Here is a 16380-nt window from a genome sequence, read left to right as displayed (position 1 = left end):
GTGTCGAATTTAAGAAAACTAAAGCGAGACACGCACGTAATTAAAGGAAGTTGGACGAGGTCGGAGTGGCCGGAATGAAACAGCAAGTAAGTTACGTCATCGAAGTCACATTTCTGACGTCTATTATCTTGAGATTTGAACAATGAATTTTAATAGACTCCATATAATTTGCTGATGTTTCCACATTAGATTTTCAGAAATTAGAAAAAACTAAATATCAATATATAACCAAATGTTTTCACGTTCGCCTCTGTCGATTCCGCGTGCATCGCATGCAGAGTAGTGTGTATTAAAACTCTAACCGGCGGTACACGCGTTAATTAAAAGCAGGCGTTGTCTCGGAATTTTGAACGCGGCCCAGATGTTGGAACCCGATAGGAACGAGATTAATAATAACTTGGGTGAAGTCTCGAAATTCTTCGTAAACGCGAGAGTACAATATCGTGCGTCTTTTGACATAACGTATTACCAGTTACGTCGATAATTATCGAATTGAGTGAAAGTTTCTCGGCGAGTTTTAATCGAATAAAGGATCTGTAACGTTTTCTTCTCGTGTGCTGTATCGGTATGGTATAATACGAGCTCGGAAGAGATTTGAAATACGAGGTAACAGTATCGACATTCGGCTCGCGAGAAAGAAAGCGATGCCACGAGCGTGAAACTTGAATTATCTTTACGCACTTTCTAATTCTTTATTCATATATTTTATATTTTTACCAACACGATCACGAATATACGCAACAACGTGTTTGAAAGTGAGGCGAATAGATTTTTGTCTGTCACGGTCGCATAGCTCGAATATCTTCGACATCGATAATAAATAAAGTGAACCGTCCCGGCTCCCGTAGGACTCACTCATTAATTTGCTTTAATGCACCGCAGCGTCGTGTGATCCCGCGGGGCTTATTATCAATTAAATTACTGAACGTGCTGTAATTCAAGTGGACAACAATTAGCGAATGGCGATCGCTTTTGACTTATGTAAGATGTTTACGTTGTAAATCAAAGGAAGCCAGGCAAGAATTCTTTATTAATCATTATTTTAACCAATTTTACTATAATAAATAATAAATCAATAATAAATAAATAATAGACATTAATTTTATTAATAAATAAATAATAGACCTTTACAGAAATCTAATACTAGCCAATATTTATATCAGTAACATTGAAAGACAACAATTAATTATTTCAAGTATTAAAAAGACTTGTTTAGTGCTTTTAGTATTCTAAATAGATAATTAATTATACTATCTTTCAGTAATAAATTGATCGGTATTCGATTTTTAATATTATCCAGGAAACAAGCTGACGTTATTTAACATTTTGACATTAAATGACATAAATTAGATTCTACCGCCAATCACATTCCAATAAACCAGAACTAACCGTTTGTTCTTTTTCGAAGAATTCTGAACTAGTTCTGAACTAGTGCAATATGTTAGAGTGAAACAAACTATACCTGTCTCACTCTAACTTACTGCATCAGAGTACATCAGTTTGGTATCGAAAAAGAACAGGCTTTAAACACAGGCCATAATCACACTACAGTTTGTCAGTTATGGTTGCTGGTTGTCAGTTCTATTTTCACCAATCACGTTGCAGTTAACCTACACTTGCTGCATCATGATTGGCTAAAATAGAACCGACAACCAGCAATTGTAACCGACAATCTGTAGTGTAATTACGGCTTTGCTTGAAAGACAAAGGGAATCGATACTATGGAACGTCATACTAATCATATGTACGACTTGTCGATGTAAATTGCAGAAGTGCGTTCAGACACAGAAAAAAGAAAAACTATCGTAAAACTATATGTAGTAACTAAATGGCAAATGTAAAATGTGGATAGCTAAAATATAAGTATTATTATAGTTAATGTGTCTTAGCTGTGATATCTAAATTATAACAGCAATAGCAAACCATTGTAGTTTATAAATTAATACTTACAGTAGCAAATATATTGTAACAAACCAAGATTAGCTGCGGTCGAGAAAATCTTTTTTTCTGTGGAAATATATATGATCGTAATAGAACACGAAACAATTAACGAACTTACAGCTCGGAGGAGTGCGGGAGTCACGAAACATCGTAAAATCCGTATGCTTTCGCAAAGTTTCGCACCGACTCTCCCCTCCGCTTCTTTCGATCTCTATCCCTCTGCCGTCGTCTGTTCTCTCGCTCTTGGTGCCTGCGGGAAATGAAACTTCATCTAGACAACACCGTGGGTGGAGTCAGCGAGTCGCTAATGGCTTGAGATGTCGCGTGGTGCCGTGCAACCACTCGACGTTGCGTCCGGTCATCCGCAGCGCGCCGACCGTTTTTCTTTTCCACTCTGCTCGTTTCCTTTTTTTGCCACGCGTCGCGGGTGAGGAATGAATTTTTCCGACTATGGCGGTGTCCTGGGTGGTCGCGGTATGTGCTGGCAGTGGGTAGCAAGTTCGTGCATTCAGCCAAAGGCCGCACATTTTCCTGAAGTAATGCACTAATCGATTCTATGTTTCTGAAACACAAACGTGCAGATTATTGCAAAACAATTTTTTTTTAAATCGTAGTAAAGTATACAGTATGAAATATCTGTCGAAGAATTATGAGCAGTGATATATATCTCTTCAATCACGGTATTACATAACAAGCTCAGAAAAGATGAATCAAACTGCAAATACTTCGACGATAATTTTGTGAAATTTTTAAGTCTTTATTATATTTCTTTGCAAAATGATTTTACAAATTTCTATTGGAAATATTCTCAACTTTTCTACCGCACATCTTTTTTTCTCTCTTATCTTCTTTTATTAAGGGAACTAATTGCATTTGGTCAAATATTAATCTTTGTACGCCATCATGCACAAAACTTGCGAGAACTTATTCATCTAATGTTCCACTTGTGTTCTCTCTTCGCGAAAGTGTAAAATTTATAACATTTTTATTGAACACATTTAATTATAGTGATGAAGAATTACAGTGATGTTACAGGTTGAATGTTTACCTTGGAAACATTAGAAACCGTGATAGCCCGATATCGATGAAATTTTAACTACTCCCTAAACGCGAACAAGGGCACAATGTTTGACAATATCGGGGCGATATCGTGGTCTTCGGTAAAGTGTACCCAAGTTACTGTAGATCGACGAACGAGCAGAGTACCGCTTAGTTTTGCAATAATGAATACCGCGGAAGTTCAACTGTGATTTCATCGTGTTCTTGTTTCGATTCAAGAAATTCACTTTGCAAAGTCAAACGTCACTTGATTTACTTGATTCGCTTTTCTGGTAAAAAGTTTAGAATCAGTTAATTGATAATACGAAACACGATTTCCCCAGCGAGCAATTATAAATATTTACGAACGATCAACTTCACGGAAGAAGTCCGCATACTTTTTGCGGAAAAAAAATGCGAATTATTAAAGTATGGAAATTTCTTTTAAACAAAATAGTTTTCTTACATTACTTGCGCAATTATTTTAACGTAATTACTCGCGTACAATGCTTCTGACATCTTAATACTATACTCAATTCTTTTTTGTGTTCTATTTACAATTAAATAAAGATTAATATTCTATACGTCCTTTAGCTAAAGAGAAATGTAAAAAATATTTTTAAATTATGACCATTTGCTTATGTAATAATGTGTATAAATGACATTAATATACTTAGTAAATTTATATATATATAAAGCTGAAGTTCTAGACACTCATCACGAGCAACAAAGAGTTAACGAGAAATTAATAAATACTTTTTTAAACTAAAACAATTTTGTTAACAAGAGATTAATAAGCATTTACGTGGATTTGAGTTATAAGAGAGTCAATGTTCTGTTAATCCCAAATGCCGGGCACAAACATCGCTGGCTTTAAAAATATCTTCTAATCACAACGATAAAAATAATGACCTTTAATATATGTATTATGTATATTAATGATGTCCGATACATGAAAGGTCATGTAACTGATATTAAGAGAGGTAAAGAAGAACGAATACCTAAACATGCATTTGGCATCTGTAATTTGAAAAATATTCTCTGAGACAATCGATCGCAGGTTGATGCATTTTTATCTTCTTTCTTCGGAAATGAAGAGGCCAGACACAAGCTCTCAGCGACGATGGGCGAAACAAAAGTGCCCTTTAGTTTAAGGAGACCTGCGACCCGAATACCAGGCGCCTCTGCACAGACATAATTAATCGCTGTCTCCGACACCCGCTATAGTCTCCTCGTAAATTACATTCTCATCTCTCTCTTCTTCTCTATTTCACTCTCGCTTTTCTCCGTTGCACTTCTTTCCGTCGTATAGTTTAGAGTTTATGTCGTAAACTTTTCATTGCTCGTACAAACGTCGCTGAGAAGTCTCAGCGTGTTAATGAAGTGCTTCTGTGTCATCAAGTTCGCACTCGTCGAATATGCAACGGAGTCGATAACACCGCTATCTGTATACGACAAACGCGAAATCCACGTGTGATAAATTGTCAATAAGCTCGGCCGTTTGTCCATTCGTCCGTGTGTAAAACGTGCATTGAACGTGTGCAAGAAATCGCCGTCAGTCGAACGCTCATTTTTCACGCCCGTTGATGGATTTCCACGCAACGCTCTCGAGAGATCGACTATGTTTCTCATGGTGAAAGATTTGCTGCGAAACAGTTGTTGTCATCATTAATTTATCATTGATGCAGCTATCGCCTGGCATCATGCTGTTATTCGTTTTATATGAACCACGTAGCATCCATGATCTTAATTTTATTTTCTTTCAATTACACACATCCGCATACAGCTCTGGGATGATGACGATATGAAAACCTACGTCGCGATAACCACCGGAAGTATCGAACGCGCGTTCCACCTCCAGCTAAAAGCGAATTTCTTCGATGTGATTTTATCGTCTCTCATCGGAACTTTATTTTGCGAAGACGCGCGAGAAAAGCCGGATCGAACGGGAATACGAAATTACGAGTGGGAAACGAGTCCCGCGACTGTTCTTATTTCTTCCGCTTCGTGCAACTTTTTGAGTGAATCGGGAAAAACCTCGAGTGTCTTCGTAGCCATAGCAAGGACCGTGAAAAAGAAAAAGGCTACTGTTTACTCGTAATAGTAGCTTCTACTGTCATTATCCGAGCAATGCAGTTTTGCCACAAAAAAGTACACAAAGACGAAAGTCTCATATTTTTCAAAGGATAAAGGGATATTCAAAGATGTAATTTAAGCATTTTGAGGAATACTTATCAGCGATATATATCGAGAAAATTAATCAAAAAGTGTATAAATATTGCTACTTCACAATATTCATGAAGAGTTGCATTTTTAATTTATCGAGTTTTGTGTTCCTCGTTTCTCGGTTTTTTTTCTCGGCGCCGAAGCTAGAAATCATTGTCACCTCGTCGACTTCTGTATGTTCTCGCGCGGTCCATGGAAAACGAGATCGTATGACCGACCGCATATTTTCGTTCCGAGAAATTTAATAATGCGGAATTCTCACCGGAATGTCACGCGCCAACTATGATCGAGATGGAGAAAAATATTCGGTATATTCCGATACCGATTACCATCACGCTGCGGAATTAGGTTTCATGCATACATTCGCTTCGACAAACTGCAAAATTAGATATACAGAGTTTCGTATATATTAAAGCAATCAAAAATATTTCAAGATGGATAAATAAATAGATAAAGCGTTTATTGATATTTTAGGGCAAGCCCTCTAAGAACATAGAAGGAAATGTAATTTTTAATTCATATTATAGCAGTATAATCGTAATAAAGAATTTGTGACAGAGTATTCATAGCAAGAAAATAGAAATGTCGCGGCAGCATTACAAATTACTAAAATTAAAATTACATATTACAAATTACTAATACAAATATTACAAAGATACACATTATAAAAATTACTAATATTGCTAGAATTGCAAAAATACAAGAACTGTGACTGAAGTACAAAGTAATGAACAAGAAGTGTGTGTGTTCGCAAGTATGATCGACATGATGTTGAAACTAAGAGAAAATAACGTAATTTATTTAAAAATGAAATAGAGCTATGTGATAGATTTATGAAAGATACACATGAAACTAGAACGAATTAAAATGAGATAAGATATGAAGCAAAGTTGTGAGATATTTACAAATTAATAGAAGATGAAATGGAAATAAAATGAATTGAAATGGGATGAAACAAAATAAAGTAGTGAGACGCAAACTATCCATCTTTTGACCCCTGCTGTCGCAGATGACAGAAGAGTGTAAGTAGGTATATATATATGTATACATATGTATAAGTTGATCAAAAGCTCTCCTGAGATTTTTCTTCGGCAATCTTTCAAATATAAGCAAAATTAGATCGCGATCGGTTTTAACATTTTCATATCGATCTCCGCATCGCAACGTGATACGCCAATCTTTCTTAATATCGGCCGGTATTTTCCCTGTGAGGACCTATGGAGAAATCTTTTTCATCAAACTTTCGTGCTTAAAGAAAGCAACGGTCGAAGTAATACGATCTCCGTAGAGTCGACAGGGAGAGTTGCGTCGTTATCTCTGATCCCGCGCACACATCTTCCACATGCTGCCTCCAGCAAAGGTTGTGCTCGGAGGCTAACGACGATTATTTGTAGCTACAGTAATTTACGAAACGACAACCTTGGGAGGTCGTAACGGCTTGCAGGAGGCAATGGTACGTATGCGTCTCTGGTCTGTTTGTTTTAGAGCCTGTCATAAGGAATGCATAAGAATCGCCAGGTCGGTTTAATGGCTCATCTGCCAATTTATCGTCCGGGTATTTGAATGCGTGCCTTTATGGATCGTAAAGAGCTAAAGTTTCGACGGTATTTAAAGTCCAATTATTACGGTAATAATGCCGAATCACAGCTGCATTGTTGCGCACCAGCTTCATCAAGGCGCAGTAGTTCATTGTGCATAATATGTCACTTCAACTTGCATTCGCTTCTTGTCTGGGACCAAGACGTAGTAAATGCCTCGTGTCTTTGTAAAATTTGCGTCATTGAATGCAAAGAGATCTACGTTTCTATACAAGAAGCGCAATTTTTCGTCTGCAAATTAATAATTTTATGAGAATTGTTGCATTCGAGAATGTTATATTAAGGCGGGTTAATTAAACCGTCGATTCAGCCCAACACAGTTAGAGCCACTTAAGTACCTAAAAGAGCACGCTGTGAGATAGACCGAACAACGAACAAATCGTCTAAACGGAACGAAAATGCCTGGGCCAGACGAATATTTTTACGTCGGCGGTGCCGGCAAATTGAATGCAATTTATTATGCACCATTACATAAAGGCCGCAGTTCGCTCGGCACGAGCCCTCATATTTTATGATAAATAACAGGTTGACCCCTCGACACGCAGAATATATGGTGAATTAATGGTGACCGTTTGGGCAAAAGTACGTATAGTATGTATGAATTCAGAATTATTAGCGGCGACTACTACTCGAATAACTCAATGCACGGAATGCCTCCCTTTTTTCTTTTCGAGCCAGAAATTCTCTAAATATCACGGTTCATTAAAACGCGCGTTCATTCTAACCCGGTTTGCTTCACTGCAGCGTCCCTGTGCGAAATCGTGGGTCGCGTATAACGACGTTATTTATGAATAAATTGGCTTGGGCCTAAGAATGTCAGATATTAATTAACTCTTTGTATGTACGGTGGGTAATTCTTGCCCTATTTCTTTTCTTTGAAATACTAAGAGCATCTGGTTAAATAATTTTTATTTTTTCCTTTTTTAATATACTCGTATAATCTTATAAATACTTTTTAAAAATGCTAAAGTATACTTATGTAATTATCATTTATAATTTTTATATACCTATAAAAGTGACAAAAATTAAATGTAAAATAAATGTCTTATTGTGTATTAAAAAGAATCTACACTAAAAAACTTTTTGCTGAAGTATCTAAAAATTTAGTTAGATATGTATAAAAGAAATAATTTTCTAAACTATTAAAATAATTATGTTAAATGTAGAACATTTAAGCTGATTGCTAAGAGACAGAAATTTTTTACAGTTTTGTTCGTTGTATTTGAGTTTTCTATATAATTTTTTTGATAGGCTTACAAAATTATTTTCAGATCTGTATTTAGTCAAATTTTTAAATGTTTTAACAAAATCTTTTTTGCGTAAGAATTAATTTTGTGGTATAGATACGAAATTAATTATCAGTACGGAATCTATTACCTTTTTATCTAAATATAATTCTTGATTTTGACGATCCTACTGGACAAGTTTTCTGAATGTTCGAGTACATATATTAATGCTTTGAAATAATTTTTTTAAATCAAAATTGTAAAATTTATTTAGACAATTTATGACAAATATTAATATAAAATGAGTTTTAGTACGTTTGATATATAATTATAGAGAGAAAGATAGAAAGAAAAAAGGAAGTAGGTATTTTTAGAAGCAAAATACTTAGAATCTATAAAACTCTTAATATCTGAGAAGCTTTTAATGTCTTAAAACGTCTACGAAAATCTAAAAAAACTGCACTGAAATAATTTCAAGACTGAAAATAATTAATTTCAGCGCGCAGTTTTAAAAGGATTATTATATACTACATATATGTAGTATATAAATTCACACGGAATTATTTTAGCACTAAAGATCTAGTTTGATTGATCCTTATTTTCTAATCTTAAAAAACTGCACTGAAATAATACAATCCGGAAAATTTTATACGCGCATCTGTGAAATTTCATTTCATGCCGAGAAAGCGAGTATCGCAGAAATCTACCTCTTCTGCGCTAAGCGGCTCCACGAATATAATTAAAACCACGTGATAATAAGGTGCGGTGGTATGATTTCGGACAAAGTTTATGGCATTGCGTGGGAAAAGTACAAGATATAAGAGCCGCGATTTTTTACTGAAAAAGATAATGGAAAATCCTGAACACAGTAGAAAAAACCGAGCGAACATGGTTATATTCTTGACAATTCTGATTCATAATTGGTAAAACGAGATCGAGCCACAATTAATTAACACGCTTCAATGAAATTTGGCTATCGATTTATTTCAGTTTTAATATATGTCTCTTTTGTGATGCATATAACATTTGCTCCTCAATATTGTTAAATTCATTATGTTAAATTATACTCAATTTAATTTATTTGTAATTATTTCCATAGGTCGCTACTGCTCCAATATATTGTTAATTAAACTAAAACAATGAATTAGTTAAATAATTTGACTCAAGAAAATGTATGAAATGTGACTATAAACTTAAATTTAGTTTATTATTTATTAAACGCATATATTAATGTGTGTGTGTGTGTGTGTGTGTGTGTGTGTGTGTGTGTGTGTGTGTGTGTTGACATTGTTTATTTTAAACTAACCACATAAATGGTTTAATTTACACTTGGATACACATGGAAGTTAAAAATAACAAAATGTTCTTTTAAGTCAATCAACGTTGATTTGCATACGCCGCTGTTACACACCCACGGCATTCATTGGTCATATATTTATTATTATAAATTAATTTTTCAATTGTTTATTTTTTCCATTTCAAAGATTTCAAAGAGGTAATGATAACCAAGTTGGTTATCATTTCCCGTTTAAAATATAACGGAGAAAATAAACACAATTTAAAAATTAATTTATAATGACAATGCAAATATATGACCAATGAATGCCGTGGGTGTGTAACAGCGGCGTATGCAAACCAACGGAAGACGGTGGATCACAAACGTAAACGCAATGAATAATTGTGGATGGGCTCTGCAAGTAACGAACACGCGTGATGGATCGCTGGTGGCTGCGGGCGGGGAAACGCGAATTCGAAATTCGCCGGCGGGAGAGCCCTGTGCAAAAATGACGTTCCACCTCCGAGGAATTCGCGGCGGTCGTTGTAGCGCGAGGGTATTTATCACGAGAACGAACGGAGAACGAACGCACAAGTAACTGTACATGATACGTAGCGAGAGGCGCAGGAACGCTGCAGAGATAACGCGAATGAACGATCGTCTGAATTCGCGTTGGGATGGCGAATAGGGCGTGATAACGAATCATGAAAAACGCAGGGGGTATCGGATCTCATCAACATATCCCGATATTATCGTCTGTTAAATGAAATAAGTTATGAGGTAGAGAGAGAGAGAGAGAGAGAGAGAGAGAGAGAGAGAGAGAGAGAGAGAGGGAGGAGAGACAGATAGATAGGTAATGAGAGGTGTTTATTAATATTCTAAAGCATATCTTTTAAAGTCCATTTTCACAATATGGTTATCTAAATGATTTATCTTTATACCTAAAGATTAGAGATTACCAAGAAATTTATGAATAAATTTCAATAATGGATTTTTTGGTAACTTTTAATCTTTAGGTAACTAAATATTGTGAAAAGAGATATAAAAACATAAAAAGTGATAAGAAGGAAAAATAAAAAAGAAAAAATAAAATAGTGATACAAAATAAATAAAAATATAAAAATAAAAATAATAAAGATAAAAAATTAAAGATAAAAAAGAAAGAGACAGAGAGAGAGAGAGAGAGAGAGAGAGAGAGAAAGAAGGCGCGATATGATCACAAATAAATGTACGATAAATACTCAATGTAAAATCGTCTCTCTAAAGATAAACCGTATTCGCTTGGAGTCCTGCATTCATGACGAATCGTATTCGACTTAGCATCGACTCACCGGATGGTACCATTTCGGCTGCGTCCATTAATTAGCGTGTCTTTCATTTAATCCTTTGCTCGTGCACGGAATAATTATACGTGGCAGTATTCGCTGAAATCGTTCCGAATTGGGCGCACATAATTGGACCTTCGACTTCCTACCTTCCGTCAGCGAGGCAGCAGGTGAGAGACCGAACTGTCTCGCTTAAAGAATTTTAGGTAATTTTTACTCTTTTCCCTTCGAACTTGTTCGTAAGTATAAAGTTTAAAGCAGAAATTAACTTCAGAATAACTTTTAAACTGACCATTAACCGCGCAAGCTTCATTTTAAAATTTAATAAAAAGTCAAATATGCTCACGATTGTATCTCTCGATTTATTGAGAGTGTTATAGTTAACATTTTTTCTACACAAATCAAATACAAACTAATTAAAATTACATAAAAATCTCGAGAATCTACGTATTTATTTCAAACATTTAATACTCAGAGAATTACATAAAAATGAAATTATATGAGAAAGATATTATACCAATTGAGGGACAAACGCATATTTTATCAAGCCGCAAAATTCAGGCAGGCTTAAGTTTAATAATCTTTCGACGCGTGTCGAGATATCTCAGAAGCAACCATCGCGATACAATTAACAGAAAATATAGCGAGCAATGTTACGGATAAAGACCAGTCTCCGCGTTAACCGCTTCATTCCGACCTCAGTCACGTTCATGGAACGGATACCTTAGCGATCTTATATATGGCATTATGACCGATCATTAGGGGGCCCAGCTTTCGCTCGAAGTGGATCACTTTGAATGTTAATCGTGCCAACCGATCTTCGATACATGGATATGCTGTAAAAATCTGTATCCATAATACAGCGAAATGGCGTGTTTATGGCGCATTCGAAAAATTTGTTATTCGCCACCCGTGACTTGAGAATCATTTAACCGTTCGTGATTCGTTGACGCCACAAATATTTCAGCAGTTGTAAACTGTGACTTAATTACGGGCACGTAAGAGACGGCGCGTACGTTTGCATTATATGCTATATAATTATTTGGTCCAACAAAATTATTTTTAAATCTGCATTTCGCTATATTTTTCGATACTTCCGTAAAACTGTACTTTTTATGTAGAATCTGCAGTGAGTGCAAAAAGTATTCGTATAGAGAAAATATTTAAAAAAAAAAATTTATTTAAAAAAACTAAATATTTTTAACGAGAAACGTGATCGAATTGATATCGAATCGATATCGATATGATGATTTCAACATCAATTTGATGTCGATTCAACGTTTAATTGACGATTATTTCTTGTTGGATAATTAACAATTTATTCATGAAGATAAGAAAATAAAATAGACTGTATATTTCTTCAAATATATACCAAAAAAATGTGTATAATTATAACAAATATATCTAAAAAATAAGCGAAAATTAAAAATAGTATTGTTTGGATGCTCAAAAAGTGTTCATACAGTCGAGAAATTTAGCTTCTAAAATTGGGAATACATGCGAAGCTCGTTCGTTTATGTTAGAACAGAATATTTATTCTAATAAAATTGCTAATTAATGTTTATTTTCTACAAACAATACTTTTTAAATAAAAAGTATTATTTCTCTTTTTTATAAGAATTTTTTTATAAAAAAATTTCCTACGAATATTTTTTGCACTCATTGTACGTTCATCTCTTTGCAGAAATAAGCGTAGCCGATGAACAGCTGAATTGATACGACGTAGCGTGCGTCGAAAAGATTACTTGTAACCACTAATCGAGATTACTGCTCGGTGAGCGCGGTTACAACGCCGTTGCAAATTTAAGTACACGCCATGGCAAAGATAAAGCCGTTGCGAGAGACCAATGCTTGCGGACGTTTGCGAACTTCTGCAAACAGCGTGTGGGACCGTATGAGAGCATTCGCAAATAGAGGAATGCGCGGGACCCTCTTACCCATGTACATGCGCTTATACATATACAACGGTGATTTTGTTGGTACACAAATACAAATACGCCAAAGTATCTCGAACCAGGTACTCCGGCACCTTCGCCTGTACGCAGCTTAAAGCTGCTTAACGATGGGAACTGTGGTCCCACAAGTAAATGACAGAAATATCTGACGACGTAAACGACAACGGTATTACTTGTTTATCCACATAAAACACACAAACCATCGTGATGAACTCAAAGAAGTAACGACTGGCTTTTAGCGTCATTCTACGTGCATGTAGAACGCATGAGAATGCATCAACGTCGGTTGCATAATTAGATTAACATGTAAGTAGCTATAAGTATGGTACGATTTTTATTGATTAATCCTCATCAATTCTCTTCCAATACTTTTCTCATGAAATTATTTGTTTCATCATGATGTATTATTTACAGAAAAAAAAAACCAGAGGCAAGAGAGTCTCTTTCTCATTGAATTATTTTATATAAATAATCCAGTAATAAGTTCTGTTGTCGATGGTTTTTTTTTTTATCTACTCCATTATCAGATGCTTATCGGCACGAGCATTTGCCAAGTTTTTTCGTATACGGTCGTATACGAGCGCGCGTTAAATGTAGCTTGAACGCGACGGGACAATTATATTTCGTACTTTCGCCGGTACTTCGGTGAACGGCGGTGGAAATTAGATTTATATCGCACCGTCGCCAACTACGTTGTAAAACAGTCGTCGCAAAAATTCGATGGTCCGTGACAAGAATATACGGGCAGGTCTCACCACGTAGATGCGCGCGACAAGATTTTTAAGCCAATGCCAACGTCGCGACGTGCAAACTCCGTAGGCTTCGATGCCCTTCGTTAAAAAAAAAACTGATAAGTTAATTATCGTTATTGACTTACGTAAAGGAACACGTCCGAACAGATGCACAGGGCAAATCGCATTGCGATTTACTGGCAGGGTCAGCAGTAGCGCTTAGAACGTATTTCTCGCGAGATATTATAAATTTTACGAGGGAGAGCGGAAAAGGCATCTCGAGATACAGAGAAATTTGCCAGTATCGGCGTGCTAACAACGCAGCGTTTTCGAACGACATCGATAACCGCGACGATTTGCGGCTGGATTGTAAGGATCTCTCAATTAAGATACGCATTAAGATATACGAATAACGTTAGAGCCATTTTCTCGAGATAATGCCGCGATATCGATAATTGCTAATTGTGCTGAAATAAGTTAACCTACCAAAGCTGAGTGGATTTATTGTGTGGACCTATTTAATTAAATAATTATATAATATATATAAATTTTTTGTCAGAAACAATTCAATTTTTCTTTATGTTACATCTGCAAATTTAGATTATTCTTATTAAAATACATATTTACACGGAAAGAATAATTTAAAGTATGAACTACGACTAAAACGAGTGATGGCTAAAATTTTTTTGAAGGTCTCACTCAGAAGAGTGTATCAAAGTCAAGTTCATCAGAAATGCCTTCCCTAAAACAAATATCTACCAAATTATTGTTAAATCTGTAATTTATGTTAAATTTTTAGATACTTTAGTAAAATCAGTTTTCCCGTATAATATTCATTCTGTTCTCATGAGTTCTGTCATTTAATTCCTTGAAATTAATATGAGAAGAATAATTTTGCTGAAAGATCCAAAATTTGACTGGATACAAATTTGAGAATAATTCTATTGGACCAATCAAAATAATTATATTGGCAATTAAAAAAATCGTGAGAGTAGTGTTACAAAAAATTTTGATATTTTACATGATATATTTCAACAAACAAAATTATTTTTAAATCTATAACCACACACTGCACACACAGAAAAATTTTAGATCTTTTATCAATATTTTCCATAAATTAGCGTTTCTTAATTAACATAAATTAAATAGATCTTACAGATCTAGCGTCAGTAACTGTCACGAATTGTAACGTTCCTGCAATGTTGCTAGAATATTCCAATATGTTTCTTGTTTACTGGGCATGTTACTACAGATTTTGACACCAACTCCGGAGAATTAATAAGAAAACATTCGCACCCTCCGGCCACTCTCTCGACTTCTGATAAACTCCGGACGTGAAATTGTGCAGAAATTCGCGAAAACGAATTTATAACTTAAAGTTTATTTCGTGAAGTTTATATAATTCAAGATTCGCGCGTCAGTTAAGGTGTGTATAAAAAGAAAGTTACTTATCGCACGTTACCGAAATCATCAGAGTTTCTTTCGACACGAAATATTTGTCTGCAGGCGAAAACGGCACACTCGTCGCCACATACAGATATTTTGGGAAGCAAAATTTTTGGTTGTATATAAAATATTTTACTCTCAACCAGTTATCTTCTCCAATTTCACGCACCAAACGGCCACTGACGATGTATCTGCATCTGCGACGAGCGGCGGACATTAATTTATCTAAAGGGAATGGTCCAGACGAAGAATATCATTTACTTCTACCTTAATGACAAGGAAGCGAAACTTTTTCGCGCGGAATTAATGTAAAATTATGCGTCGACGCGATACAATATGGTCGTCGCGAGGATGTGCGAAAGTCTTGGGAAAGTTTCTGCCGTGGCGCCGCTCGAAGAACAATCGTTAAACGGAACTTTTCGTTCGGATGCGTTGTCTTGGTAGGTTTTACTTCCGAAGTGATTATACGAGCGCATCGTTTTTCCTAGTAACAAGCATCGGGTAGAGTAGATCTCGTTCTTTCGTAATCGCGTCGCGAGACTTCTATTCTCGTAACGAGACTTGGGAAGAAGAAGTTAAAATATCGTTGCATCGATTCTCAGTACTATCTACATTGTCCCCGTAAGAGGAAGTTACGAGATCTCGCAAATGATTTTAAAGGATCGCGACGCCCCAACTAACGATCCGCAGACCATTCCCTTGAAACGACGAGATTTCGGTAAAAAAAAAAAGCCCTTTTCACATTACAAAGTCGCTGCACTTCTTTTCTCTTCAAGTCGTAAAAGAAGTTTACGATCCTTATGGATTATACAGGTATCGCTCTTTCGTTCGGAGCGAGACCATTGACTGTATCTTCAAGTAAGTTGTCATTTTCGCATTACTTTATTTTATGTTATCATGCGTTAAATCTCTTGACTTTACGTGCTTATCGGAAAGTATACTTGTGACGAGTACGGGAATGCAATACGTATGCAATATGTATACGATTTAATGAAATGCAAGAGGCTGAATCGGAAAGTTAAAAGATCATTTATTTGAATAAAGATTTTATTCTTTCTTTTAGTATACCAATTTTTCTTTAAATGTGTAGTGTCATTATTAATACTTATTAGAGCTTCCATAAAGAAAAATACTAATTTCTATAAGAAAATGTAGAAATAAAACAATCCTTAAACAATCGCAAAAAAAGCTGAATGTCCTTTTAAATAAAATTTAATACATTTTATTATTTAAATTATTTAATTCTATTATTTTAACAAGTAAGGAATAATGCTTATAACGGTCGATGCTGGATTTTAGATATTTAAACATTTTTATGTGAATTTATGTACTACATTTACAGATTTTCAATACATTAAGATCTTCTTAAAATAATATCAATTGAGCATCAAATTAAATTACTTGTAAATTTAATTTGTCATATTATTATAGTAATTCAATTGCATTTCGGAGTCCGAAAAATCAATTCAGCGCGCAATTCAAATGACTATACGTATATAAATTTACATAAAAATATTTCAGTACCTAAGATCCTTTAATCGTTATAGACATTATCCCTTACTTTTTATATATTCGCATTATACGGTCTTAATAAATCGTCTATTATTTTAATTAAATT

The sequence above is a fragment of the Trachymyrmex septentrionalis genome, unplaced genomic scaffold, assembly GCF_001594115.1.
Source record: "Trachymyrmex septentrionalis isolate Tsep2-gDNA-1 unplaced genomic scaffold, Tsep1.0 scaffold392, whole genome shotgun sequence".
In the NCBI taxonomy this organism is placed as follows: Eukaryota; Metazoa; Arthropoda; class Insecta; order Hymenoptera; family Formicidae; genus Trachymyrmex; species Trachymyrmex septentrionalis.
Note: the sequence above shows the minus strand (reverse complement) of the source record.